Source organism: Sander lucioperca, chromosome 13 (genome assembly GCF_008315115.2).
Source record: "Sander lucioperca isolate FBNREF2018 chromosome 13, SLUC_FBN_1.2, whole genome shotgun sequence".
Taxonomy (NCBI): Eukaryota; Metazoa; Chordata; class Actinopteri; order Perciformes; family Percidae; genus Sander; species Sander lucioperca.
The window spans coordinates 3,062,585-3,089,959 of NC_050185.1; the positions used below are offsets into that span (position 1 = coordinate 3,062,585).

Genomic DNA, 27,375 nt, shown 5'->3' on the forward strand with positions numbered 1-27,375 from the left:
CATATTTAAGGAAGGAAGGAAGCAAATGTTGTGCATGCTGGTTATAGTGCATTTCACACTGAAATACTCAGCAAAATGGTTCGTTCCAGACATTGCTCTGAGGAACAGCAGACTTTGATTTAAACGTTGATTGGAGAGGGGAAAAGATATAAAGAAGTGCATAAAATTATAGGCTGCACAGCCAAAATGATTTCAAATGCCTTGAAATGGCATCCAGAGCCTGAACGACGTGGGAAAAAACAGTCAACTACCATTTGAATGGATCGAAGAATAGCCAAAATGGCAAAGGCTCAACCAATGATCAGCTCCAGTTAGTTACCTGTGAGTACTGTTACGATCAGAAGAAGGCTATGTGAAGCAAAGCTATCAGCTAGAAGCCCCCGCAAAGTCCCACTGCAGAATGGCAACATTCTGTGGACTGATGAGAGCTAAATTGTTCTTTTTGGGTCTAGGGACCGCAGACAGTTTGTCCGACGACCCCCATGTACTGAATTGAAGTCACAGTACACTGTGAAGACAGTAAAGCATGGTGGTGCAAAAATCATGGCCTATTTATCACATACCAGGGATCATGGATTAGTTTCAATACATCAAAATACTTGAAGAGGTCATGTTGCTTTATGCTGAAGAGGAAATGCCTTTGAAATGGGTCTTTCAACAAGACACTGACCCAAACACACCAGTAAGTCTTGGTTCCAGATGAAGAAGATAGATGTTATGGAGTGGCCAGCCCAATCCCCAGACCTCAATCCCATAGAAAACTTGTGGGGTGACATCAAAAATGCTGTTTCTGAGGCCAAACCCAGTAATGCAGAGGAATTGTGGAATGTCGTTCAATGGTCCTGGGCTGGAATACCTGTTCACAGGTGCCAGAAGTTGGTCGACTCCATGCAACACAGATGTGAAGCAGTTCTCAGAAATAATGGTTATGTAACTAAATATTAGTGCAGTGATTCAAAGTAAAGCAAACCCTTGAGACATTTTTCAGTTTATAAAGTAAATGTTTGAGTTTGTAAAGAAAAATGCAAATACTGCTGTTTTTTTGAACAGCCTAATACTCCTATTTCTTCACTTCCTGTAAAGGTATAACACAAACTTGATCAACTTTGGTCATGTTTTGATTTAGAATTGAATGTGCAGTGTTCCCAATGCATTGATATTATGGAATTAAAAGCTGTTTTAAGGATTTTGAGCATTATTCACTTTTTTAAACACACTGCTATTATTCTGAACAAAACTGTATGTTTAACATGGTATTTAATTTTATCAATGGGAAACATACATGTGTACAGACAAGGCTAGCAGCAGCGCCGCGTCGTTTCTGGTGTGTAAAGACATAGAAAAATCCACGCAGCCGCCACGCAGCCGCCACACAACTGACACGCAACAGAAACGCCACGCTCGCGCCACGCAGGCAGTGTGCAGGAGCCCTTAAAAACAATCTTAACACAAAGGCCACTTCCTAGCTTTTTGGGGAAACAAGTATGCCCCCACCAATCCCTGACAGTTTAGTGTCCCTCAGTGGTTGCAGATGGAAGTCTTATAGTGGATTAGCCTCCTTAACTCTGACTCTTTTATAGTATTGGTGATTTAATGTATCAAAATATCATTTTAAAGATAAATTCATTGGCTATATGTAAATAAGTGGCGAGTCATGGCATATTAGCTACTATGATTACCTAGCATAAGACTGGTAATCCAGCCAAAGTTGCTTGGATATTTCAGAACTAAAAAGCCATTTGGTTATCTTTTAGTTGAACTTTAGTCTATATACTTTGCGTTCAACTTCCGGGATTGCTTCGGTGCTGCAGGAAATTCCGCCGGATGCAAGTATTTTCATTTCCTTCTGTTGGAATTTTAAATTCGGTGGATTTCTGAGGACTATGGTTAACTGCTCCTCAGATCTCTGCAGGGTAAATCCAGACAGCTAGCTAGACTATCTGTCCAATCGGAGTTTGACTATTTTGCAGCGGCTCTGTGCGGAGTTTAGCACCGCCCATGACGATTCTGATTGGTTTTTAAGAAATGCCATTTTTCCTCCCATCCCCTCCTTAAGCACGCTTTGGAGGACGGTCTGGCAAAGCTAGACTAGTTGAACCGTAACTTAACCCTGGTTTAAAAATATATATAATGTGATTGTCGGTTTAAATTAATAATTCAATTATTGTAAGATATTTTATGTTAACGTTACAGCAGCATGATTTTGAGAAAATGCTCTTCAGCTGGGCTATCTAATCACTGTTAAATCAACTCCTTGTGCGGTTTTCATTGTCTCAACCATTTTAATTCACAGCCAGACAGGTCCCATTACCCACACGTTTTGACAACTGGAATATGATAGCAAATTACCAAATTGTCTTTTTTTCCATCTGTCTTTGGAATTGCTCGTGCTCAACTTTTCCGACAGCACGTGAAGGCAGCACAAGGATAGCGCTGCTCCTCTGCCCCAGACAGTCAGTATCCACTCCGAGGTGTGCTCTCCTTTGAGTTGCACACAGAGGAAAGCCTCTTGACAAGTTTTAACCTGGAAATAACGTCCTGTGGCTCCAGCGAACTGAGTCGGACTTTTATTTCGAAAGGGAAGAGTTGTTTTGGCGGGCGATAGTAGTCTTTATTTATTCCCAGAAGAGAACAGCAACTGACTGAACGGTTCCCGTCGGGGAGCATTTTTTGTTTGGGTCAAACTGTGACTACAACCACTGGCGCGGTTTCTGCGGGTTCTGCTTGGAGAGAAATTGAAAAATGTTTCCAATTCTTTCTGCCTGACGTATTTGAGGCTGCTGCTTTGTTAACGTGAAGCTGTAATGAGGAGCGCATTGAACAGCGGTGAAGCGCCAGACGGAGACAGCGAAAGCTAAGCTCATCTCACCAACCAACGGTGGTCAACGACCACAGACTCGACCACAAAATACAGGTACTTTTACTTAGCTAGCACACTAATGCTACATGCTCGTTGTGTATGACTTGCCTTCTTTTGCATTACTTTGCTAGATAACATTAGTGTTGTAGTTGGTGTGTAGTGGCCAGACAGTGAAATCGGCTACCGTTAACGGCGCGCATGTGTGTATTGTGAGTGTGTGTTAAGAGAGTGGAGGAGGTGTGTGTGTGTAAAGGGCTATTGGCCACAGCGAGAGTAACGTTACGTCTCTCCAGCTAGTCATGGCTTGCAGTTGGCTAATCCTCCACTAGTGAGGCAATTGCATACAAAAGCCCGTTCAAAAATAGGGCAATTTAACGCTGCATTGAATTCAGCGCTCGTCGTACAACATACACACACAGCAACAGCACATCCGTAATGTTTAATCCTTTGTTCATTTTCGGCTGTAAAGTTACTACCAGGCTTGATAACTTTTACCGTGAACTAATATTGGAAGTTTTATATTATAGGCTAACGTTATAACTTTACTCTGTTCACATGCTGCTTGTTGGATCAGACGATGCCACAGTCACTTGGAGACAGTACCATCAAACAAAGAACGTTAAACTGCTATATATTTAACGTAGTCTGGTTTATGGTATTCTCCACATACGAGAAGTGCATGTGTGAGAGTCTATGATAAAGTCTGCCTAGTTGTGTATCAGTCTGGTTGAAACCATTCATTTGTTGTATTACCTTTTTAAAGATATCCTAACTAACAAGTCCCCCCGTTTCAGTAAAGTAAAATAAGGGCTCCACTGCCAAGTAGTTGGTCTAGTTTTTCTATTTGGCCCTCTCTTTTAAAATTATTTCATCCATGTTGAATCCTAAATTAGTGTGATCCACGAGGGACTGTCTTAAAAGCTACCCACTCCCTCTCATGTTATTTTATCCACAGTTCCAATGGGTTTCTGACGCATCACTCCCTGTATTAGATAGCTGTTTAATCAGATGTGCATGGAGGCCTTTAATCCCTATTTAACTAGGCAAATCAACTACAACTGGGACGGCTTTCATATCCACGGTGCTCAGCCATACGGTCTATGTGCTCAGCACAGCCACAGCACTGTTATGCCATCTTGTGTCATTATATGTCATCTTGAGTGGAGCGTTTGGGTAGTGAATGCCTTGCTCAAGGGCACTTTGATCATAGTTTTCTACGGATGTTTTCCAATCATCTCCCTTGTGCAACATTTCCCGGTCAGCATGACTAAGTGGGTCTATAGCAACACGCCTCTAAAACCCATTACATTTCTGCCTCCAGCATGATTAGGGTGGAACAGTTTACAAGCCATGGTTCGTTATGTATTTTGCCATCGAGGGTCACGGTTCAGTGTTTTTCAAATATACCCAATTGTGTGTGTGTGTGTGTGTGTGTGTGTAAACAAACACTAACCTCTTATCTGCATTTGTACAACTGTACTAGTATACCTAGCATGTTGGTACTTGATGTTATCTTGATCCAGCCCTAAGCTCTAGGTTGTTATCATTTCCATATGATGACATAACCCTGTTTGTAATATTCTACTGTACCCACTTTAATTTGTTAAAAATATACAGCCGCAGTCTAAAGTAGTGCTGTGAATTTCCCTTTTTTTCCTCTCTGAAGGTGTCTTTAACAAAGTGGACTAACCTAATCTTTTGCAGGAAAAATTGAATTCTTGTGGTATTTTCTAATGGTATAAAAGTCTGACTTTACACGGGTGAGATCAGTTTTAATCAGATGGGACATCAGTGTCAGATATGATCAATGTACATCTTATACCAGCTTGTGTTGATCTTATAACGTTCAGGCAATGTGTCACTAGGGTTGCTCATCATACTATCGCAATTATCATAACCATCCCTTTCCGTGTCAATCATAACTTCATTTCCTGCACGCTGAGTTTTATAAACATCAACAATAGATGTCATTTTGGGCCGGAGGCTTGCACCATTCAATCAATTCTTCTTTTGTTGCAGTTTTAGAATAATAGCTTTTATTTGGACATTTAGACCATGATTCACATACAATGATGTTTTCATTGCTATTGTGATGAGGATTCTGTCCTTAGCTGACAGGGCATTAAATCCAGATGATTCATTTCTTATTTTCTAGCCGAGGAGAAATGTTACAGCTAAATGAATATAACCGACACGCTGTTAGGCATCCATTTCTCATCAGATAGGTCATTGTGAATTATTTTGACTGACTAAACATTACTTTTTTTCATCTGATATATCCCACAGTAACATTTTCTATTCCAACCACGTGAAAAAATATATGAAGGTACTTTCAAGCTGCCACGTCGTGTAACTCTTACTTGGCCGTTGGGCCAGGTGATTACTGCCAGCAGCCCAGCTCCTCTTCTGTCTGTGTTGGACTCGGCTGGTGCAGCAGATGAGTTTGACCTGTTTTACAGCTGAGAACTGAACATAGAAGTTAAGCTGGAACAATTTTAAATGTTGCTGTACAATTAATTGTCTGAGAAATAATTGCGATTAACAATATAATTGTCTCTTTCAGTCCAATTTAGAAAGATTTATTAAAGTGCTCATATTATGTTCATTTTCAGGTTCATACTTGTATTTAGAGGTTGTACTAGAATAGGTTTACATGGTTTAATTTTCAACAAACACCATATAGGCCTACTTGTTGTACCGCACATTGCTGCAGCTCCTCTTTTCACCCTGTGTGTTGAGCTCTCTGTTTTAGCTACAGAGTGAGACATCTCACTTCTGTTCAGTCTTTGTTGGGAGTCGCACATGCTCAGTAGCTAGGTAAGGACTACTAGCCAGTCAGAAGCAGAGTATGAGAGCGTGCCCTGACAGTACCTAGGTAAGGACTACTAGCCAGTCAGAAGCAGAGTATAAGGGCGTGCCCTGACAGTACCTAGGTAAGGACTACTAGCCAGTCAGAAGCAGAGTATGAGGGCGTGACCTGACAGTACCTAGATAAGGACTACTAGCCAGTCAGAAGCAGAGTATGAGGGCGTGCCCTGACAGTAGCTAGGTAAGGACTACTAGCCAGTCAGAAGCAGAGTATGAGGGCGTGACCTGACAGTACCTAGGTAAGGACTACTAGCCAGTCAGAAGCAGAGTATGAGGGTGTGCCCTGACAGTACCTAGGTAAGGACTACTAGCCAGTCAGAAGCAGAGTATGAGGGCGTGCCCTGACAGTACCTAGGTAAGGACTACTAGCCAGTCAGAAGCAGAGTATGAGGGCGTGCCCTGACAGTACCTAGGTAAGGACTACTAGCCAGTCAGAAGCAGAGTATGAGGGTGTGCCATGCTAGCAGCTAGGCGAGCATTATAACATGTGTTCCAAAGTGACCACGTTTGTCTCTGAAGTAAAGGCTGGACTACAATAGAGCTGTTTGGAGCAGTTTGTGAACAGTGTTTTCTGTTGGAGATGGTAAGTCCCTTTGGGGTGGACTTTGGGCTTTTTCACTTTGTAAACCTATAACATGCACAAAAAAGATATATAACACAATAAAGGAAAGGGAAAAAGCATAATATGAGCACTTTAATGTATTACTTTTTTAAATAAATTAACGTTTAGAATGAATCGCAGGAAACATCTTTTGGTTATATATCACGGTCATGTGACCCAGATAATGTAATAACACAAACACACAGCCTATGAAGTAAACCACGCCTCTTCATTATCATAAAACATATTTTGTAACTGTATCCCCCCTTTGCTTTTTGTTGCTATGAGCGTATTTAGGTCAAGTGCCAACAACTGACAATTGAAATAATAATACAAATATAAAGTCAGACCAATAATCCCTTATATCATTACAATTTGGCATATCTAAACAAAATCAACAATTACGAGTTATACACCTTAAGACTTTAGCTAATGTTAGCAATTCAAGGTTAAACAAAGAAACCGCGATCATTTTTTTTATACAATTATGTAATAATTGTTACAGGCCTAATGGAAGTGACGGGAAGGGGCGGTTTGGCCTCTTGTCAGCAGCTAATTTACCTACAGCCTCTTAATGGAACAGCTTGTTTAGTGAGCACAGCCCGAGCCAGAGTATAAATGCTGATTTATTTGAAGTGAAGATACTGTCTCTTTGCATAATACATGACAGGCAGTTGTTTGTTGATCAGTCTTTACTGTGGAGGTCAGTATCCCTTTGCTTTAAATCAGGTCTGTATAGGTTGAGGCGGGGCAGATTAGTTCTTTGTAAAATAGGAAAATGCCAGAATACCAAATTGTTTAAACTGGGGCCACTGCAACTCTGTCAAATGAAACCAATGTTCCCAACAAGGCCGTTGTTGCCAAGGTAAGGACTAGATGTGAGCATGTGAGCCAGAATAACATTACTGTTACAAGTTTGGACAGCCAGCCACAGCTGAAACAACAAAACTCTGTGGGGCAGTAGATAAGACTCCAAACGATTTCAGATTCACTGCGCTGGCGACCTCAGGATTAGCCGTATCTTAGCAGACAGACGGTACAAGTAGTTGTCTCCGCTTACGGCTGATGCAAATCTTGGAGGCCGCAGCACATTTGTCTCACGAGTTAAGCTGTTGCTGTTGGAGTCTGAGCCGAGGGGTTGTATCAGCGGACGAGTACATTGTGATAGAGGAAGAGAAAATACAGCAATCAAGGTCCCAGTAGTGAAGAAGACCTCCTAAGAGAAGCAGACAGTGTAAGTTGGTGCTTAAGTAAGCACATTCACTGGTCTGAGCTTGCCTTTCACTATTGGACGGATTGCGATAACATTTAGTACACTCATGTTCCCCCTCATGGTGAATTATAATAACCAAAGCTAATGACATCTCACATCAGCCTCAGTTGTACTAATGGCAAATCTTAGCATGCTGCATGCTAAACTAGCACGGTGAACAGAGCGGCTAGCGTGGCTTCAGACTGTTCATCTTGTTCCAAGTTCAATAAGAAGCACATGGGGATGCTAACTCTCTTAGCGATCATTTTTGAATGTGTTCTGCTTTTAGACTTCACACCAATGATCTTGTTTTTTTTTTTTTATAGCCAAACTGTTATCTCTCCTGGGTGAAGCTGGTGGCTTTGCTTGCAAAAACTGAACTGTTAATATTTTGTTACAGTTTTTGTGAGGAAAAAAAACTGAAGAAGGGTGCCAGTTTTCTGTGTTGACTTGCTATTTTTCAGCCGTTGCGTCAGCCGTGTCACGAGTTCTAGTCAGTAAATAGTCTGGCGTCATCTTTCCTCTGCAACAGGATGCTGCCTGTGCATCATTTTAAGGATCAGTCCTACCATCCACCTAGTTAAATAACTTGACTATCCTGAAGATAACATACTACCTTTTCCATAAACCTTCCTTTTACATAAAATTTATGTTTTAAAAAAGCCCTTTACCTTTGTTAGCTATGTTTTCAGGTCTTGGTCATGTCATATGAGTAGCTTCTTGTTTTGCAGGCAATGATAAAAGGACTGCCAGGTTTTTATTCAAATAAATACACAGTAATTAATTCAGCATAATGCCTTTTTATATCAAACAAAATGTAAAACTGTGTGCAGGCTGACTATCCTCTTTCTACTGTTACGCAACCAGCGGCTCTCCATTGTTGTCTTGCTATGTACATGAAACCTCCTGCCCTCTCAAAGCTCTCCTTGTTTGTCTTCATCCTTGGCGGCCACGCACAAAGCCAGACATGACCTCTGACCCCAGCATGAGATACTGACGCATTGTGCGTGGCTGAGCGGCCATTGTGATTCCTCGTTCATTAATTATGCACAATGCACATACGCTGCTCTCCTCAAGTCTTGTCCCACACATGCACATGCTCATTCTTGGTGTGAAAAAGCATCTCGCTCCGAGCTCTATGCACAGTCACAGGCCTCTGAGGATGCCGTGACATTCCCAAAGGAGATTCCATTCCCCCGTAAACAATCCTGGCATTGACATAGGCACTGATTAGTGAGTTGCCAGGGTATTCCCACAATGGCTCAGCGGAGGATAATGAGATTGGATCGACAAAATGGGTTCTCATTCAGGACTTTGTTGGCAACAAGTTCTGCGAAACTGCTGCTTGGAAGTATTTTGGGAAGCCGTGTAGCTGAAAGTTTAGCTTACGGTCCTACCAAAAGTGTTGACGTTCAACAGATTGTTCTGACAAGGTGCTGAAAGCATCCGGGAAGCAGTGCAAGCGGCTGCTACCTGAGTTCATAGATTTGTCTGTTATGCGGTCTGTCAGCATTTTAACTCCCTTCTTCCTGGAGTCGCAGGAGTAAGGTGGAGTCAAAAACTGTGGTGCAGCAAAAGTAAGTCTGACCTCGCTTCCAGTCTTACCCACATTTTTTTGTGTGGATGAACCGGTAAAAAAAATGAATGTTATTGATCCTCGAGGGGAAAATTGGGTCATTGCAGCTAAGAACAGAGCCGGGGGGGGAGGAGTTCTAAAGCATATGACTAAAAAGCAAAAGCAAAAAGGCAGTAAAGGACATCACTAAATTATAAAGTGAAACCTAACCTCTATTGATGGAGTTAAAAGAAAATTGCACTTGGCAATGACCCGAGAAGAGGAAGCTGAGGATACTTGTTGGTTTCTTCAGGTTATGAATTGCGTATTGCTTTAGTGTCTTATGTATGTGTTGTATATTGTTTTGTGCATACTGACCAGTAAGTGGTGTGTTTCTTCTTCTTTTAAGGAGATGTGTAACCACCACATGAATTTCCCGGGATAATAAAGTTTACCTTAACTTTAAAGTGGCCACTCTTTGTAGTCAAACGAAGGAGTAGAATTACGCCATTCTCTTGAAGTACACATTGTAAAAAGTGACAGTTTGCTAAACCCTCTTCCCCCAAACAGCGATTGTCCAATCGCAGCTTAGCAACCGCGCAACCAGGCACAGCAGGTCTCTCAGGCATTGGATTTCTCCCCATGTTGAGTCGGTGCACATGTGGCTCTAGTAAGAGAGATATATTGTGTATGGGAAGAGTTCAAATCGTTGTGCCTTTTTAAATAGCTTTTCCAAAACCAAAAAATGTAAAAGCAAAAATATCAGGAATGGAATAAACTGTGTGTTTATCTCCTCTTAATGGTTTCTGCAGTAGACTAACTCAGCATTACTGCCAAGGCCAAGGAGCCTACATTGCTAACTACAATTTAATAACTACATTTTTTTTGTGGTTAGTTAATTTAAAAAAAAGCCCCATTTATGACTGGAACAGCCACTGTGTGGGAGTCAGTCCTAGATAGATGTTTCAGGGGATAAAGTTATGCTGTCCTGCTCTCCGTTGGATTTGAGGCAACCTTTTCTCCCATCCCCCCCCCCCAAACTCAATAACTGAGACAGTGTTATTGCTAAACTCATCATAGTGCGTGGTTTCTGCCCCCCCATGAGGAATTCTAAGTAATGACAACACCACTGTTTTTGCTTCCAAATGACACAAGTCTTCCGTGATCGCACACGCAGCTGCTAGTAGCCAAGGAGGACACGGAGGATTAAAAAAACATGATGGACTCTTCAGAAGAGGTCATTATCTCTACTGGAGTTTCTGTGCGGGAAAGTCACCAGACGACACCAATTAATGAACACAGCCATACTGAGAAATCCAGAGAGAGTTGTGTGGAGCTGATAGTCTTAATTAGCTTTGTAGCAACTCATTTGGTAATGGCTTGAATGTAACGGAGACGTTCATTAATATCAAAAAGTTACGTACTAAAGCTTTAACTAGTCCTCCTCCTCGAGTCCTCTTTTGTGTAAGTGAAACATATTGTCTGGAAATACAAACAATCCAGTAAAACTCTATCCTCTGGGCTGCTTGTATAAAGTGGCCATATTCTGCTCATTTTCAGGTTCATAATTGTATTTAGAGGTTATATCAGAATAGGTTTACATGGTTTAATTTTCAAAAAACACCATATTTTTGTTGTACTGCACATTGCTGCAGCTCCTCTTTTCACCCTGTGTGTTCAGGTCTCTGTTTTAGCTACAGAGTGAGACCTCGCAACTTCTGTAACATCTTTTTTTGGTAGTCGCACATGCGCAGTAGCTAGGTAAGCTCACAATTGCTAGCTAGCTGTTTCTCTAGGGCTGCCACCTCTTAGTTGATTAGTCGACTAATCGGTCGTTTTGGTCTTAGTCAACTAAGATTTCTTTAGTTGATGAGTCATTTTTTATGCTTATTCATGCTTAATTACTCATTTCCAAGCAACTTATGAGCACATTGCTGGTAAGCACAAGATTTAAAGTGGTGCTTTTGCAGGATTAATTGTGGAGAAACTCAGTTTTACAGATGGTTCATTAACTACATTTATATTGTGCTTTTCTAGTCTTAATCACCTCTCAAAGAGCACAGCCCTGTCGATTACATCAACTAATCGATTAATCGACAAAATCATATAAGTGTTAGTCGACTAAGAATTTCTTTAGTCGAGGACAGCCCTATGTTTCTCCAACTTCGTCCTGTACAAGGCAGGATTAGCCGGGAGACTTCTTCTAATGGCATTTTTCCATTACATGGTACCTGCTCGACTCGACTCTACTCGCCTTTTTTGGTTTTCCGTTATGAAATAAAGTACCTGGTACCTGCTAACAGGTACTTTTTTTAGTACCACCTCAGTTGAGGTTCCAAGCGAGCTGAGCTGATACCAAAAGGTGACGTGAAAGCGACAGACGGGGGTTTCCTGAACGAACCCGCCATTTTTAAATAGTTTAGCCAGCTGTATTTTTTTTTGCTGCCTCCAGCTTCTTTTGAAACGAAATGTGTCTTCTGGCAACAACAACACACCTTTGAGGTTCTGTGTGTGTGTGTCGCGTTAGGTCACGGCAGTTTACTGCGGCGCCGCTATGATGACCAGCCACGCTGAGGCGGCACTAAAATCTGCAATGGAAAATGGACGCACAGTGCGTCGAGGCGAGTCGAGCAGGTACCACGTAATGGAAAAACGCCATAAATGAGGGCGAACTTCCAACTTTGCGTGGAATACCTGCAGAACAGGGACATGTAAGTAGTTCTGTACAATTAATTTAGTAGATCAGGGTAAATTTGTGTGTGTTGTAGCAGTGTTTTGCCATTGAGAATGAGCTAGCATGCTAACGGTTAGCCCCCTAGCCCCCTCGTTTCGGCTAGTGACGGAGAAAGCCGTGCAGATTTTGACCAGCTCACCCGGAGACTGAAGGCAGGACATATTCAGAAACCGTATCTCACTCTAAACAGCATGGATGTTTTTTTTTTTTCAAAGTTTGTATGTGTGTGGAAGCACCAGAGACACAAAAGAACACCCCAAATCCCAGAAAAAGTGATTTTTTTTTTTTTCATAATATGGGCACTATTGGGTATTGGGTATATTTATCTATAGTAAGCATCCATTCAAGGTGATGTTGGAACAAGTAACATTTGAATACACACATTCATTTATAATGCTGTATATGTAGCTTTAGCCTCAGTCTATTAGTATACAATGAATGCAGCTATTGTATATTTGAGACCTCATTACATGGTTTTTGTTTTAAAACAAGTCAAATGGAAACCGCTGAGAGGTTTAAGGTAAAGTTAGTTAGCTAGCTAGCTATAGATGATAGAATCCTTCTTTTGCTTACTCCTGGTGGAGTTTTGATGGTAAATCTGCCACAGTTATTGTATTGTGTTCAGTGTTCCAGTTTTGGCTTCAGAGTTCATGTTGGGATATCATCAATGCTGTCAATTCTTATTGCACTTCCGGGGGGGATCCAGGGGTCGGGTCCAGCCAGTGACCTGTGTCGCATCATGTCACACCTCCCCCTCTCTCCACCCTGAGCTATCTGATGATGGCAGAAAGGCTTAAAAGAAATTATAGTGTATGTATTTTTGAAGCCATGCCAAGATTTAAATCATGACTATAACATGATCCCCATATCTGTGTTGCGCCCACTGCTACAGTACTAGATGATGCCAGCAGTCTAATCCATAAATCTCTGCCAAGCTACTAGAAGCTCAATGAAGAGCTGACATTCAGCTGCAGCAAACCCATTCTGGACAGTGGTGGTTCTCAGTGTCAGTCAGTATGTTGTTGTTTGAAAAAGTAAGTCCGTCCATCTGCTCCACACCTTCTTTTAATAAATGCACTCACTTAATTTAGTTGTCTATATTTTGTTCTGCTGGACGAATCGTGCACAACTTTTACCATCACTGGTCTTTTTTTGTGGTTTTTCTTACAGAATACATTTATATGTAAGAGCATCGTTCAACATTTTAAGTTAGTATATTCCTTTCGGCATAATCCGCATCATGTCCTGTCTGCTACATTCTCTACCCAGTGCCACCCGTCGTCTAAATCAAACTGAGTATTTACAGGAAGTGAGAACGCATCTGACACAGACAATTTCCTGTTGGATGCTACGTGTGTGAAAGGGAAACTCCGTACTATGTCGGGACCTGATTCCTCAGACACTGTCCAGAGTTCATGTGTGAAAACGGCTTAAGATAAAGGTGCGCGAAATAGCTCCTGGGTTAAACTTGAAACCCTACGTGTTTGGTATAGTCCTTTACAGGGTAGCATAGTCACAAGAGTGGGAGAGATTTGTCCTGTATTGGAGTGAGTTGAAAAGCCCTTTCTTCTGTTCATTTCACAAAGGCGTTTGTCATTAAATCCAAAGTTAGTTTTTTTTCTCTTAAGAAAATCTCCTTTTTTTTAAAGGAGATTTTGTAGACAGTTTTCAATGTATATAAACTAGTTGGCCATTACTTTCCTCCCAGCGTCTTTGTCATGTCATCTGTTTGTGTCTGCATACAGCTCTTCTCGTTTGGTCCACAGTGTAGCCTGATTTTTCTCTTTCCAGTGCTCCAGGACGCTCTAAAGCCCTGGGGCTCCAGACACCAAAGGCCCAGTGATGCAAAACCTCCCCTAAAGCAGAGTTGTCTAGTGGGTCACTCTTGTGCGTTCACTGAGACCGTTCATTGGACACCCGCTTCCCAGCGCCCCCCTAATTCCTCCTTCCCCGTTTCGCTAATTAGGTTGACGGGTGTCACGTTGTCTGGCTGCATTAACGTCGAATTCACAACAGGATGCCTGTCAATACCTTCTTTGTACAAGCAAGCAATCTTCATGTATCTAGCTATCATGTAGCCTATTGGTTAGCTTCCCATAGGGAAACGTCTAGTTTACATCTTTTTTTCTTTAATAATAATAATAATAATAATAATAATAATTACGGAGTAGAGATGAGACGAAAACTCCAGCGATTCTCAGGTCATAACAGCAGCAGCAAGTATCTTGAGTTGTATTACTTCAAGGCCTGACAAAAAAAACTCTTTGTATGTTTAAGGTTGACAAATCACTTAGAAGCCACTAAAGTAGGCTGCTGAACACTCGGCAATCACCAGTAGACATTAGAGATGTTCCGATACTGATACCAGTATCGGTATCGGCTCCAATACTGCCTAAAACGCTGGTATCGGTATCGGGAAGTACTGGAGTTTATACATCGATCCAATACCATGTAATAAAGCCCTAAAGAAAATCTACGTTAAAGTAGTTTATGTTCTTTTTTCCTTTATAACTGACTGTCAAACTGGATAATATAAGAAAGTTCTGGGGCATTCATTGTTTGTGTTTGTTCATGTTTCACAAAGAGTTTAACCTGAGCCAGACTGACAACAAAGATAGAAATAATATCACATCCATATAGGGATAGTAGTATACAGTTGTTAAAACATAATACAATATAGGACACACTGATATCGGATCGGTACTCGGTATCGGCCGATACGCAAGTTCAGGTATCAGAATGGGTATCAGGAATCAAAAAATGGTATCGGACCATCTCTAGTAGACATCCTTATTTTTAGGTTCATAAAATGTATGTTACACACATAACGCCGCTGCACACAGAAAAGCTGAACGTCCTTCAGCACAGAGACAAAGACTGCAGGCAGCGCTTTTTCATTAGTCATCAGTTTCTTATATGATTTATGTGAGACTAACAACTGAAATACACACACACACACACACACACACACACACACACACACACACACACACACACACACACAACCAGCTTATAGGCAAACGGAAATTAGGTTGGGTTTATGAAAAAACGTACTTGGAGCTGTCCACTTGTGATCTAATCACTCCTATCGGATTTTAAAACGAGGTGAAAACAGCCTGAGGGAGACACTGAGCCAGCCTGCACAATACCAGGACCCTGAAACTAAATTTTGTAATTTGTCTTCCTAGTGGTTTCTGTGAAAAGGGCCGGTTGCATGTGCTGCATCATCTGCTGAAGCCTCACTAAGCTAGCATTTCAAACAAGTCTGGCTCTGAGCTGTCTGTTATTTTCCGAAACAGACAGTCGGCAAACCACACCCTCTGTAGGCAGCAATTGGCCAGGTGGACGGCAGTGTGCAACTAGGCACGGTCTCAACGTCTCTCTAGCTCCCTTTTAAAAACAATCACTTTCTGTGTATAACTGAGTGTTACACAGTGAATACATTTTAACACTTTCCAAAAGTGTGCGTTGTTATCCTATTCCTTGTGTGATGGCAGGCCTTCGAGTGTGGCCTTTTGTACGACCGAATTCCTGTAAAGCATACTGTTACCTTCAGTGTCCCATTGTCAAGGGACATAGCCTCTTTTCTTTCTTTTAATAACCATGAAAAGGCTTGCTAACCAAGGTACATTGAATTACGTTCACTTACAGTACCTCCTGAGTTTGCAACTTATTGATCCCTAGACAGTGGTTGTATTGTGTCCTGTGCTTGGATCCGTGTCTGAAATGCCATGTGAGTAATGCTTATACTAGACTGTGCAGCTTTGGTAGAACAGCAGTTGATTTTATTGTAACAACAGAGTAATAGTCGTTGGCAGCACTCAGAGCTATTCACTTGCTTATCGCATGGCAGACAGCATTAAACTGTCTGGTCGGTGAAGCACATTGTATTTCTCTCCCATTCTTTTTGTCTTCCCCATTGGAAGAACTGTGAGTCATCTGTTGTAGCTACTGCAGGCCTCAAACTCAGACAATTCTTATTTAATGATTTTTCAAGACAACGTGTTATAAATAGTCTGATTAACTTGTCTTTTCTTGGTGTTCATGCTGAGACTTGTTCAGTTAACGTCCTCTGTTTTTGCATGCTTCTTCACTTCGTAACAAATTAATCCAGTGATGAGACAAAGGCTTTTTTCCCCAGGACGGAAGGGATTGTTCTCACCAATACAGGACTATTACTGTCCCCGGTCTTTGCTTCTTTTTTATTTAGAAGGCACAAGATTGTGTGTTGTCATACGTTACGTTTTAAAGAAAAGTAAAACCAATGTTTTATTGGAGTTTAATGGCTTTGGATTGGTAAATAAGTTTAAAGGTCCCATGGCATGAAAATGTCACTTTATGAGGTTTTTTAACATTAATATGAGTTCCCCCAGCCTGCCTATGGTCCCCCAGTGTCTAGAAATGGTGATAGGTGTAAACCAGCCCTGGGTATCCTGCTCTGCCTTTGAGAAAATGAAAGCTCAGATGGGCCGATCTGGAATCTTCCCTTTATGACGTCATAAGGGAAAAGGTTACCTCCCCTTTCTCTGCCTTGACCACCCAGAGAATTTGGCCCGCCCATGAGAAAGAGAGAGACATCATGGCTTGAAAACAAGCGAAGCATGGCAGTCGGTCAAGGTCACACACACACCCCCCTCCTCCTCAGTAACATTTAAAGCTACAGACACAGAAATGGCACATCCTAAGGAAAGCTCATTGTGGGACTGGCTCTAGTGGCTGTAATTCTGCACCAAGGCTGAATTTCGGGAAAGAGACTTCAGATACAGTATTAGGGGACCACTAAGGTCTATATAAAAGAGACTTCAGATACAGTATTAGGGGACCACTAAGGTCTATATAAAAGAGACTTCAGATACAGTATTAGGGGACCACTAAGGCCTATATAAAAGAGACTTCAGATACAGTATTAGGGGACCACTAAGGTCTATATAAAAGAGACTTCAGATACAGTATTAGGGGACCACTAAGGCCTATATAAAAGAGACTTCAGATACAGTATTAGGGGACCACTAAGGTCTATATAAAAGAGACTTCAGATACAGTATTAGGGGACCACTAAGGTCTATATAAAAGAGACTTCAGATACAGTATTAGGGGACCACTAAGGTCTATATAAAAGAGACTTCAGATACAGTATTAGGGGACCACTAAGGTCTATATAAAAGAGACTTCAGATACAGTATTAGGGGACCACTAAGGTCTATATAAAAGAGACTTCAGATACAGTATTAGGGGACCACTAAGGTCTATATAAAAGAGACTTCAGATACAGTATTAGTGGACCACTAAGGTCTATATAAAAGAGACTTCAGATACAGTATTAGGGGACCACTAAGGCCTATATAAAAGAGACTTCAGATACAGTATTAGGGGACCACTGAGGCCTATATAAAAGAGACTTCAGATACAGTATTAGGGGACCACTGAGGCCTATATAAAAGAGACTTCCGATACAGTATTAGTGGACCACTAAGGTCTATATAAAAGAGACTTCAGATACAGTATTAGGGGACCACTAAGGCCTATATAAAAGAGACTTCAGATACAGTATTAGGGGACCACTGAGGCCTATATAAAAGAGACTTCAGATACAGTATTAGGGGACCACTAAGGCCTATATAAAAGAGACTTCAGATACAGTATTAGTGGACCACTAATGTCTATATAAAAGCATCCAAAAAGCAGCATGTCATAGGACCTTTAAATAGCTACTGCCCTATTCCTGATTGCCCGATAAGTTGCAGTCTACAAAATACATTGCATCTCTTGCCAGAAACAAGTCTGTAAGTAAGTCTTTTCTTTGGTTGACACTTCAGGTACTATTTAGATTCCAAGCATTTTGGATTCCAAGCATGTCTGAATCCGCTTGTCCTTGATAGTGTACTGATCTACTAAAAGCTCTGCTTCTCTTCTCTGACAATGCGAGGCTTGATAAAGAGATGATTATTTGCGACGCAAGTTTGAATTTATGGACAAAAGGCAGAAAATGGTCCCAGATATTTACAGGTCACTCTACATCTGAATGGGGAAAATTGTGTTCACTGTTATGGAGAGACTTGCCAATCATTATTGACAATAGAAATAATGGGTGCTCCAAAGGTATTGTGTTGTTGGCCCCAGAATGAGTAATCTTTAGTGCACGACAAAACTTCACCATATCAGCGTTTGTAAGCAGTACATTGTGTTACAAAAAATATCTTTTTGTCCAGTCAACATAAAAAAAGATTGTAGATAAACAAGGACAATCTATGTTGTGAATAAAAATATAACTGGACTAAAGGCCGTGTTTATGGCCCTGAACACATTTCTGAATGATAAGAAAGATGAGCTTACATACTTTACTAACTACTTAAAGCTACATTAAGGGGTTTTTGGCCACAAACACAGCAACAGAGCCACAGTTAGTCGAGGAGTGGAATTGTTTAAGCCCTGGTTTTGTCTACCAACTGTAGTTGACTTCAAGATAACGGAGTTGCTGCCCACATCTCAGAGTCTCACCAATTCTAGTACTGTTAGGTCTGGTGTTGTTTTCCATTTCGTCCGGATGGAGGAGCAGTTGACCAATCAGAAGATTGTGTTTGGGATTAAGAATGGCAACGTCATCTTCCTGCATAGCTAGCTGCTTAGCTACATTAATAAAAAAGAAATGACAGAAAATGGCCACAAAAATCAATTAGGGCATATGAATCAGTTAAACAGTCAAAAACAATGCTCCGCGGACAGCTGCAGACATTTATTGGTCATGTGGATGCGCAATCTGCTCCTGGACAGTGGCTGCATGTGTCCACGACAGTGCACGGAATATTGCGGCTGCACGACTGGTACAAGTCCGCAGCTGTCCGCTGAGCTGAGTGCGCGTCCTGGATGGGTGAACTCGGACTCCGTTGCCTGCTTGTCAGTTAGCGGTTAATGAACGGTTAACAAGGGTCAGGTATCGGTTAGGGCTGCACGATATTAGGAAAATATCTAATTGCGATTATTTTGACTCGTATTGCGATTGCGATATGATTCACGATATTGGAGGGAATGATCATTATTCTCATTTTCATTGAAAAATATAAAAAGGATGTGTACCAAACAAAGATTTTTTTCTTTACTCTGTAGGATAGGATTTGTAGGCCGGGGCTTTTGCAGCACCACAATACTTTATTTTAGAATGGTTTGACACATATTTTGCCTTTTAACAAATATTGCGCGCCCCCCCCCCCCCTGCGATTCGGATATTGCATTAGTCCATATTGCAATTTCGATAAAATTGCGATTAATTGTGCAGCCCTAGTATTGGTCAGAAAAAAAATCTAAATGATCATCCCTAGTGGGAGCTGTTGGGACCTCACCATATGGATGACGAACCAGAACGATGAGCAGAAATGGGCTGTAAGCTGAACAATGCTGCATACTGAGGCTGAACTGCCCACCCTTTCACATTACAAGTTCAATCAATGACTCAATGTTAATAGAAAAGGGAGCTTTAATGACAGACTGACACATTAAAAAGAAATCCAGCTTATGTTTCCCACTCAAACCCCAAAGTGTAGAGCTGTTAAGTTGTTTATGAAGTACCTGATACCCAACACCGTCCCTTGGCAGATAGACTTGGTATTCATCTCACGAAGGTGAATTGAATTAACAAGGTCACTGTCCTGACATCCAGTCACCGGAGGCTGGAGACCGTAGACCGTAGAGAAGGCATCAGATGACAAGAAACAGAAGGCACAACACAGTTTAAAAAAAAAAAGAAAGCTGCGTCACACATTGATTTTGGTCTCGAGTTAGTCCTGGGACAGCTAACCGCCGACTGGCTGACTCCAGTGGGGTGGGGTGGGTGTCAATATGAGACCGTGGTCTAATGACCAGATCTAGATTGCCTTTCTACAATCATCCATGAGATTACAATCTGTATTCCGGGTAATGTCTAACAGTATCTACAGTAATGTTTCCTTTGCATTTGGCAGCATTTTAAAACCTTACGCAGGGCGTGGTGCTCGCCTGCAGCTGCAGGGGAACAGCAAAAGGTGCTAATGTCACTCAAGGGTGCTGCGCAGACTGCCTCGTCATGGCCTAATTCCTGTAAAGCTCCAAAATACCTCATGAATATGCACTGACAGAATTAGGGTCAGGGCCTGTCGGTCCGGTTAATATCATACTGGTTTGGTTAGCATACTAGCAGAACAACAGGATAAAACCATCAGGACAACACTGTGGGGTTTCTGTAATTTTCAGCGTCTTACCATGTGTACGTTGATTAAGATGACTAACCACCCGTTCTGACATCACCACAAGATATGTCAGTAGTCCCATAATCGTAAATGCAAAACCTAATTTAAAGTGGCACAAGTTTGACGAAAAATAACCTTGATGACGTCATACATCTTCCCATAAGTGTTTTGTAGGACTGTGGATCAGGGTCAACTTATAGGACTTAAAACTGACATGTCTTAACAGAAAAGCCTGTATTACAAACTGCTGGTGTGAAGTTTGAAATAAGTGGGTATTGAGGAGACCAGGAGGATCTAATTAAAGACAGTATTGAATTGCATTATGGGAAATGTAGGATCCAGCCTCTGGAGCTTAACCCATATGAGTGACTTAAAGTCAGAATATGTCAGCCTCTGTTGCTTTGAATTTTGACCTTTTTTTTAAAAAAAAAATAGACTAGAAGGTCTGAGTGGTGGTTGGCTTAGCACTTAAATATGTAAATAATATGATAAATTATGTATGTAGAAAAAATGTAGAAAGAACTGTTCATGAAGCCTGCTCTTCATGCCGACCAACGAGGCAATTTATTAGAAATCAGTTTTTACTAAACTAACAGATGATCCAAAACTGCAGAAAATCACATTTGTTATTACAAGTCACTGAGTTAATCAAGTTTTCATTTGTCACTTTGAGGGATGCTGTCTGAAAAACAATGATTTCAACGGTTGCAGATTAAGAAAACAATAGAAATAAGATAAATGGAAAATTGCTTGGCATTTTGCCTAATAATGGAATGTTGTGAGGGGGATATAGTTTTTTATAATTATTTTATTGTTGTATATCAGTATTACAAATTAAAAAAAAAAAAAAAAAAAAAAAAAAAAACCTCTTGCCTGCAGTTGTTGATTGGAAACATCTTTTCAGCTCTTTCTCCCAGTAAGCTTGAAAATGTTTAGAGCAGCTGGTTTGACTTAGGTCGCGTTTTCACCAAGCAGTCCAGTTCGTTACACATTAGAACGGTTCTTTTCCTCATCGAGGTTCCAAGCGAGCTGAGCCGACGCTAGAAGGTGGAGTTAAAACACTGCTGAGCACTGATTGGTCAGAGAGAATCATCACTAGCGCAACACAGGACACCCTGCACAAACATGCCATTTTTATATAGCCAAGCTTCTGTCAATGGAGACCGCAATTTTTTTATTCACTTGACCCAGATTTAAGAAAATGACAACCCGCAAAACTGCACAGTACAATTGGAGTGCACACACACACACACACACACACACAGACACACACACACACACACACACACACACACACACACACACACACACACACACACACACACACACACTGAGGTTGTACTATCTGCAGTGGAAAACGAAAAGAACTGATACCAAAAAGTGAGTTGAGCCGAACCATTCAGTGGAAACACGGCATTAGTTCTTCCCTTCTCTTCCAGATAGGATTAGGATAGGATGGCAGAGAATTTAACTGGCTAGTCATTCAGACACGAGCATTGTCCTATTCAATGTCGGTGGTAAATTGATGGGTCTGCTTTGCTTTAAAAGCCTCCAACTTGTATAGCTTTTCAATATCTCACATCTCACAATCAACACATCAAGTGTTTGCTGTGACGAGCGCACAAAATATTCACCTCTAATTAATGTTTATATTCTACAGCTTTTCATGGCAGCAAATGGCCTACCTTCTTTATTTTACTACCAGTGTAACTGCCTAGTGTTGTGAAAAATGATATGGCTTGAATATCAAAGGAAATGTATAACTTCACAGGTGTGTTAAAATGATTAGCCGTGGAGAAGTAGCTTTGGTCTCTCCTCTCCAGCTGGTTAAATTAGGATGACGCATTACTGGGCTTTCACAAGCAAGGCAGAGGAAGGCTTTGTTTTCACCAGAGAAAACGGCTCAACAGCTGTGGAAGTGAAAGCAGCACGTACCACCTGCCAGGTTTTATACCCACAGTTCAACTTTGACCTGAGTGAAGGCTGACCTGTGCGCGGCGTGTCCGATGGCATTCTGGCACACAGGAGGTAGACTTCTTGGTTTCAAATTTGACGACTTGTGTAATTGACTTCATTGGCAGGAAAAGTCACAAGTAAATATGCACCAGGATGTGGATACGAGGCTATTTTATTGTCTGTATGTTCGTTGTATAGACACATTTGGGGCTGATTTAAAGGCCCTGCTCACCTATATAGGTGTTTTCATTTATTCGAGCTAATGAGACCTCTGCTCAGGTTGAAGTTAGAGCTACGCTGAAGTGAGGTGTAATGCAAAAAATAAAAGGAGGATCAGACGGATGTCAATCAAACACATTCTATAAACAGTCCTCTAATCAGGCCAAATAAGTGAAACCACCTGTGTGGGTGTGCAGGGCCTGTACGTGAAACATGGACCCCCATTTACACCCCACTTTATTTGTCTTGGACAAATTGGTTAGCTATCCAATTTGCCCAAAGATGCAAAGTGAAGAAGCTTTCGAGATGGATTGAAATCCCTAGATTGTGCCCAAGTTGATCTGGTTCTGTGCAGACTGTCCACTTGTCGCCCCAAATGTGCCTATACGGCGTACATACACACCAACAGACATGTATCAACTCAGGCTGCGTAGTAAAAGCAGTATGTTAGCACGGTGACAGCAGCAGCTTTAGTGCTCCATCACAGGATGCATTCAGGCACATCAATTGAGAGTAGGTCATATGCGTTTTGGCAGCAGTCAGAGCCCAACACACCATCACTAGTGCAAGAGTGAAAATGTTTTGAGTTGCGGTTATGCCTCTAACACAAGTACATGCAAGCTCTTATGCAGATTCAAACGATTTGTGAAATAGCCACTTCCAGGGTCTGTCTCTGTGTCTTGTGATAATGGGCTACCCTAAAATGAATCTGTCTCCCTGTGACATATAAAGTGACAGGTAGAAAGCTTTGTGGGTGAGGGAGTGGTATGAGTGAGAGCGTGAGGACGACACAACTTTTGTCTCGTAGTAATGTGTAACGTTTGTGTTAGTTATGGATAGTTGATTGTTGTAACTGTTAGCTAAACTAGTATGGTTGGTACTAAAGTGCACAACTTCTCCCTCTGGTGTTTTTGTTGGCTACCTAACAGCTTCAGGTGCGTTACCACCACCCTCTTAGTCTCGCGTAGCCAGACCTATCGACACACTCTGTTTTAGATGGAGATAGGTCTCGCAATTAGAGATGGTCCGATACCATTTTTTGCTTCCTGATACCGATTCTGATACCTGAACTTGCGTATCGGCTGATACCGAGTACCGATCCGATACCAGTGTGTCATATATTTTATTATGTTTTAACAACTGTATACTACTATCCCTGTATGGATGTGATATTATTTCTATCTTTGTTGTCGCTCTGGCTCGGGTTAAACTCTTTGTGAAACATGAACAAACACAAACAATGAACACTTTTATTATCCAGTTTGACAGTCAGTTATAACGGAAAAAGAACATAAATAAACTACTTTAACGTAGATTTTCTTTAGGGCTTTATTACGTGGTATCGGATCGGTGCATTAACTCCAGTACTTCCTGATACCGATACCAGCGCTTTAGGCAGTAACGGAGCCGATACCCATACTGGTATCGGAACATCTCTACTGGCAATGACTAGAGTTGTACCGACCCTGTAGCCTGGTAAAACCGAGACGGATGTGATCAGGCTAGTGGCTAACGTGTCTTAAATTGCTTGTGGATTTTATCTGGATGAGCCTTTTGAAATGACAAGTGTACACGGGGCCATACTGGAGATGGCAGCAGCCTTCAGATGATTGATTGAGCTACTTTGTATGATGTTCATGTCATTAGTAAATCTATGCAAATAAACGGCCTGAGATTAATGGACTAGAGCAAGCACCAGGCACAAACTATGCATTTTATCGTTTTGTAGTATGAAAACCTGGTCAGTGATGCACTTTTGCTGACAGAGAGTAACACTGGCAAGCCATCCTTGCCTCATTTATCAGAGCAGGAGGGAAGGTAACGAAGACAAGACATGCAGGGAAGCATCCAATCAGTGAGTCATGGGTTTGTGCTTGCTTGCCTTTCTGTTGTTGCAAATGCTGTCTAAGATAATTGACAGGAGAGAGATGCCACACTTGGACAGAGGATTAGGTTCTGCTGAACGCGTCAGTATTTTCAGCACCGCTTTCCAGGAGATTCATGTCGTCGGACCCCAGGTAAATCACTTATTTCTTAGTGTTTGTCACAGTGAGTCAGCATGCCATCCCTCCTCTGTCTACACAGTGGTAGTGACACGCCTCAGCAAAACACTTCTCACACAGGCAGAGTTATTCCCTGGCAAGCCATTGCACACATGCCCTGCAGAGGCCATAAAGAAAGCAAATATAAAGCCCCAGGCTCAATTAAGTTAGCACTCTTCTCTCACTGTCTTATCTGCTTTATGTCTGGAGTGCCAAGTGATTAGCATACAGCTGCTGCCAAGTCAACATTGCAATTAAAATAATAGTTTCCAGTAAAGCAGAGTGGATGTTGGATGATAAGTCTGTCTGGATACAGTAATTCAAACTGCAGCTCTGGTATTTTTACTGTTCTGCTTGATTAGGCTTACAACCATTAACTGCCATTCTAAAGAACTGAATTATTTGTTAACATGGAGTTATTTGTAGACTTTGCTTTGCAGATGCTGCTTTCCTGTATTTATTTGATGGAAGGTTAGATTCATAGAGCTGCTTTTGATAAAACTTCCTCTTACTGTTTTAATAGAGCTCTAAATTAACTGTGCTGTGTTGACTACTTTCACCCCTTAGAAGGGTTCCTGTCTCCTTTAAGTGAGCCAGTAATGTTTCCCATTAAACTTATTTGACTGGACACCTGATGGTCAAACAGGGATGAATTCACTGTGTGTGTGTATTTGTGTGTGTGGGGGGGGGGGGGGGAAATGCATTTAAATGATCCCTCAAGAGGATTGGCCAGTGTCCCAAAAGTGGAACAGCGCGGAGAAAATCCTCTCAGCTCTACTAATGGACATTCTGGCTCTTCCACTGGCTTTTATTCACAATCAGTGCGTTTACATGCACAGCAGTAACCGAGGTATGGTCTTACCCCGGTTAATTGAATAACCGGGTTATGCCAGTTCTACCCGTATACATGAGCGGGGAAGAATGGGGAGAATGACAGGAGTAGGTGGCGTTCTGCCAACGCACGACGTTTTTTTTCCCCCCGGTTGACCTATGTCAAAATTACACAGACCGATCACTAAATTAGTCAAATTTAACAAATGAATGTTTTATTTACACACTCTTGTCACAGCGTAGGACAGCACAGTGTTCCCGCCAGATGACTGCCAACTTTTTCGGCTCATTATAACGTTATCTGTAACCAGTGTCGGGTGAAATGACTAACATTAACGTTAGCCAGGGGCCGCGGCAGGGGTTGCTCGGCCCCTCCACTTTTTTGCAGAGACAAAGCGTTGACAGCCCCGGAGATGGACAGTCGGTTTAGCCATCTCCCGGTGTCCGCTGCTGCCTCGGCGGGGAGTTAAGCAGACGGACCGCAGGCTGTGTGCTGCCGATGGCCCGCTGCTTCGGGTAACGCTGTTTTGTTGTATGGTGTCATAGCAACAACTACGACTCACAGCGCGCTGACGGAGTATGTCCGGTTCAAAAACCACTGCAGCAAAGTGGGGAGGGGCAGTTGAAGCATGCGCAGCCGCTTAAGCCGATCATAGCCCGGTAGGGTTGGGTGATGTCCCCTAAATTGGCAGTTCACGATGCTCACAGTAAAAGATGGCGATGGACGATGATATCGTCGTCGAGGGGGCTGGTAGGGGCAGTTTTTTACAACTTGACCTACTTTCACTTAGCTAACTACGGTGCAGTAAAGTCAATATGATGTCCGTGATCTGCGTAACGACAGTACAGTGGGACGTTTGCCTTCAACAGAGCGACAGTAATAACCTAATATACCATCATTATGTTCATTATGTTTGACTGAATGCTTCCACTTAAGGGGCCCATCTTGCACCCTGCGCAGCACAGCGCAAAGCCCGACGCAAGTGTCTTTGCTAGTTTAAGACCGAGACACTTGTCAGTTTTCCGTCTAGCGCCCGCGACTAGGATTAGCGTGTCTGACAGGGTGGGGCGCGTGGCATCATGATGGTGGCTCTCCATCGTGATGTCGGCCAGCCATCACGATGGACGATGATATCGTTCCGATTTTAACCGGGGTAAGGTGTTTACATGGCGGGGTATTGCCTTAACTGCATGTAAACGCACTGAATGTGGCAGTATCAGAAGTACTACAACAGTGTATATGTGCATATTGATGCAGTTATAATCTATAATAAACACAATTTACCTCTTGAAATGCTTCATTTTAGTTTTGAAGAACATTCCGCCTACGTCTGACCCATTATGTGCTGATTCCCACCTGGACTTGATGGTCCAATGCTTCCAGGAGGTCTGTCTTCTGCTGCAAGGTGACAGTTTTCACTGCAGTTCACAGTAACTTGTGTCGGCTGATAAACACAGGCTGTCAGCATATTGTACATGCAGCGTTGCTCTTTGGTTTGTCACACGCGAGTTAGCCAATCCTGAAAGAGGTTGTGTGACATTACTGTTTTTTTGTTCATGGTCATGGGTCACTTTAGTACCTTTTTTTTTAGTCCTCTTGCACACAAGCATAAAACCTGATTACTGTGAATACAGGGTCAAGGTAATGGCTCACAAAAGGCATTTCCATAGTTTGCAGTAATATTACATCCCCAGTGAGTGATTTAAAACAAGTTGTTTAATAGTTGCACAAGTTAAGGTGTGGACTAACAGGTAATGGGGATATAAGTACTGATGCATTCACAGACCACTGTCATTTATTTCTGGTTACTTGTGGTATTTGTTTTGACATGGGTGTGTTATTGTTGCTCAAAAAACACGTTTCATTTTTCCACTGCCACTTGCCAAAAAGTTTTTCAAACAAAACATTTTTTAAGGATGGTGGGGGGGGAATCGATACAGCATAGTATCTCCATATGTTGCAATACTATATCGATAAACGGACATAATTCTTTCTTTTTTTAGATATTCTTTTTTGGGGGCATTTTAGGCATTTATTCTGATAGGACAGCTGAAGACATGAAAGGAGATGACTTGCAGCAAAGGGCCACAGGTCGGAGTCGAACACGCGGCTGCTGCGTCGAGGAGTGAACCTCTATATATATATAGGCGTGCGCTCTACCAGGACACAATTTGAAGTTGGTAAAAAGGTAATAAATAGTGATATTGCAGAATATAGCAATATGTTTGGATTCCAAT

General features: G+C 41.9%; 1 protein-coding gene across 5 annotated transcripts in view; it reads left to right on the top strand.

Moving 5' to 3' along the window:
* The first annotated feature begins 2,435 nt into the window (after positions 1-2,435).
* The window catches only part of arhgap32b (Rho GTPase activating protein 32b), a 135,862-nt gene continuing 110,922 nt past the window's right edge, over positions 2,436-27,375 (top strand). For all 5 annotated transcript variants that reach the window (XM_031310990.2, XM_036008608.1, XM_031310992.2 and 2 more), the window contains exon 1: positions 2,436-2,914. The gene's annotated coding sequence lies outside the window, so the exon portion shown is untranslated. The remainder of the gene's footprint in view (positions 2,915-27,375) is intronic.